We start from the raw sequence: 3598 nt of genomic DNA, 5'->3' as shown, positions 1-3598 counted from the left end.
CCCCAGACCACTGAGGGACCCAGCCTCAAAGGGAGACTTCGGGGTGGGTGAGGGTGCATGGAGAGGCTCCAGGTGGCCAAAGGCCTCAGGGCTTGGTCTCTCCTGCCTCCTGGACTGCTCTAATTGTCCCCTTGGCGTCCTCAGCATCCCTGCTGTAATCTCCCATGTCATTATATTCTTGGCTGACTCCCCGGCCTGCGAAAACAGAGGTTCTATCTGTTTTGTGTACACTGCGCCCCAGAGCCTGGAACAAGGCCAGGCACACAGGAGACATTTAACAGGCCCTGGAATGAATGAGGATCCTGGCACGGGTTTGTTGTTGTCAGCTTTTCAAGGTGTGATCTCCACACAATACAACTCACCGATTGTCCAAACTCTGGGACACAGTTGAGTAGCCACCACCTCAGTCAGATGGAGAACCTTTAGAGCACCTGACCACCACTCCAGGTCCCCTCTGCCCCTTCCCAGCCGGGCCCTTCCCTTCCCCATTGCCCTGGGCACCACTGACCTGCCTTCCAGCACTAGAATTCTGCCTTTTTGTTGTTGTTGTTTTTGAGACGGAGCCTCGCTCTGTCTCCCAGGCTGGAATGCAGAGGCATGATCTTGGCTCACTGCAACCTCCACCTCCTGGGTTCAAGCGATTCTCCCACTTCAGCCTCCTGAGTAGCTGGGATTACAGGGGCACGCCACTGTAGTTATTTGGGTCCCAGAGCAGAGGACCCAGCTAATTTTTGTATTTTTAGTAGAGATGGGGTTTCACCATGTTGCTCAGGCTGGCCTCAGACTCCTGGCCTCAAGTGATCCGCCTCCCACCTTGGCCTCCCAAAGTGCTGGGATTGCAGGCATGAGCCACTGAACCTGTCCTGAATTCTGCCTTTTCTAGAATTTCATATAAGCAGGAGAGTGACGCACTCACACCTGCATCTGCAGAGGCCATCCTGGCTGCCAACTGGGCCTCCAATTGGGCACTGGTAGGGAGGGCCAAGGAGGAACAAGGGACCTTCAGGGTGAGGTCACGGGGGACAGGTGACCATGGTGAGCCTGGCCCAGGAAAGGAAAGGAGGGGCCGCATCAAAAATGATTCGAGAGGAGCCCTCAAGCCTAGGTGAGGATGAAGGGGTCTGCCTGCCAGGAGTGCTGTCTAGAGCCTAAGGCATGCCTCCCAGAGCAGAGGACTGGAGAAGCTTCTGGTGTGGGCAAAAAGATGTGCTCACAGGCTCATGAGTGTATGAGTGTGCACACACCCACATACACACAGGCACACACAAGGACTCATGGAGCAAGCAGCCCAGACCCAGGCAGGTGGTGCAGAGTCAATGGAACAGCCACTCCATGCTGGTTTGTTTCCCCCTTCCCTGTGGAGGACCTTCTCCAGGCTGCACAGAGTGGAGCAGGCATGGATGGCAGGAAGTGGGGAAGGGAAGTTTTTCACGAGAATCATTGGATCACTTCTCAGTTTCTGTGGGCCAGGAGTTTGGGAAGGGCTTAGCTGGGTGCGCTGGCGTGGGGTCTCCATGCAGTTGCAATTGCAGTCGCAGTTGGTAGCTAGAGCAGGTGCAGCGGGCACTGGACAGGCCTCTGTCTACTCCCCTTATACTCTGGGGGCCACTCTATTGTGTCTCTCTGTGTGGGCTGGTTGAGCTTCCTCACAGCATGGCAGCTCAGGGCTGAGCCTAACTGAGCTTATCCCAATGAGAGGCATGACCCATATGGAATCCCAACCTGAAATGCAGCTGGTCTCTGCTACCTCTTATAAATGAGGCAACAGAGGAGTCAGGAGCTGAGCAGCTTGCCCATGGACACACAGTGACAGGATAAAAATTCAGCTTTGTCAATCTCTGGCAGGCTGCATTTTCCAGGAGTGACCATAACAATGCCTCACACTCCACACGGTCCTCTTGCCACATTGATGTTCCTCCTGTGGAGAGGTGGGGTCTGCATTCCCTGTCCTTAAATCTGGATGAACTAGAATCCACAGAAGCAAAGCTGTGTGGCCTCTGAAACTGGATCATCAAAAGCAATGTTGTTTCTGCTTGGTTTTCCTGGGACACTTGCCTCGGGAGCTGTGAGCTGCCATGTTGTGAGGAAGCTCAACCAGCCCACACAGAGTGACCCAACACAGGGGCCCAGAGAGTACAAGGGGATGAAAGAGAGGCTTGTCCAGTGCCCACTGCACCCAGTCCAGACAGCAACCACAACCTCAACCGCATGGAGACCCCAAGCCAGCCCACCCAGCTAAGCCCTTCCCAAATTCCTGACCCACAGAAACTATGAGAAATGATGCAATGATTCTTATTGTCTTAAGCTACTACATTTAGGGTTGGTTTGTTATGCAGCAGTAGCTAGTTAGCTCATGACCCATGGCAAATCCTGTTGGACTGAAGTTCAGAATAACCCAGAAGCCAAGCTGCCTCACATCTCCACCCACCATTCAAATCCAGGCCACCGTCATCTCCTGCCTGGATGGCTGTGGTGGCCTCCTGACTTCTGCCCCGACCCTGTAGTCTGCAGCCTAAGTGGGCCTGAGGGGCAGAGACGACCCTGCCCAGAGCCTTCCAGTGGTTCCCATGGCACTTAAGTCCTAACAGTGACCCACAGAACCAAGACCTGCCCCACAACCTCACTGACCTCAGTTTGCCCCGCTTGCCCCCCTTCTCTCTGTTGTAGCCCCTTGGGGCTCTTGGCTGTGTCCCCAAACTCACCAAGCACTTCCCTCCCTCAGAGCCATTGCCAGCGCTGTTCCCTCTACCTAGTTCTTTTCCCCCAGTTGTCTGGCTGGCTATATCTCCCAGCCCTTCTGTTCACAGCTAAAGTATCACCTCCCTGGAAGGCCTCCCCATCCCTGCTTTCCCTCCACCAAACTCCTCGGCCTCCTCTGCTTGATTTCTCTCCGCTGAATGCCCAGCCTCCTCATGGCAGTGATACGTTGGATCTCAATTGTCTGTTGTCTGCCTCCTTCCATCATTATATGAGCCCTTGCCCACAGGGACTTTGTTTTTGCTGCTTTATCCTCAGTGCCTAGAGCAGAGCCTACACAGAATAGACCTGCAAATGTCTGTTGCTTATAACAGAATACCTGAAACTGGATACTTTATAAAGAAAAGGAATTGCTGGGTGTGGTGGCTCACACCTGTAATCCCAGCACCTAGGGAGGCCAAGGTGGGAGGATCACAAGGTCAGGAGTTCAAGACCACCCTGACCAATATGATGAAACCCCGTCTCTACTAAAAATACAAAAATTAGCCAGGTGTGGTGGTACACACCTGTAGTCCTGGCTACTTGGGAGGCTGAGGCAGGACAATCCCTTGAACCTGGGAAGCAGAGGTTGCAGTGAGCCGAGTTCGCACCATTGCACTCCAACCTGGGTGACAGAACGAGACTCTGTCAAAAAAAGAAAAAAGGAATTTATTTTCTACAGCTGTAAAGACTGAGAGGTCCAAGGTTGAAGGACCGCAGTTGGTGAGGGACTTCTTGCTGGTGGGGACTGTCTGCAGGGTCCCAAGATGGCACAGGGCATTCCATGGTGAGGGAGCTCAGCGAGTTGACATGCTCACGCCTCACTTCCTCTTCTTTTTTTTTTTTTCTTTTTTTTTTTTTT

Source organism: Cebus imitator, unplaced genomic scaffold, assembly GCF_001604975.1.
Source record: "Cebus imitator isolate Cc_AM_T3 unplaced genomic scaffold, Cebus_imitator-1.0 Scaffold170, whole genome shotgun sequence".
Taxonomy (NCBI): Eukaryota; Metazoa; Chordata; class Mammalia; order Primates; family Cebidae; genus Cebus; species Cebus imitator.
Note: the sequence above shows the minus strand (reverse complement) of the source record.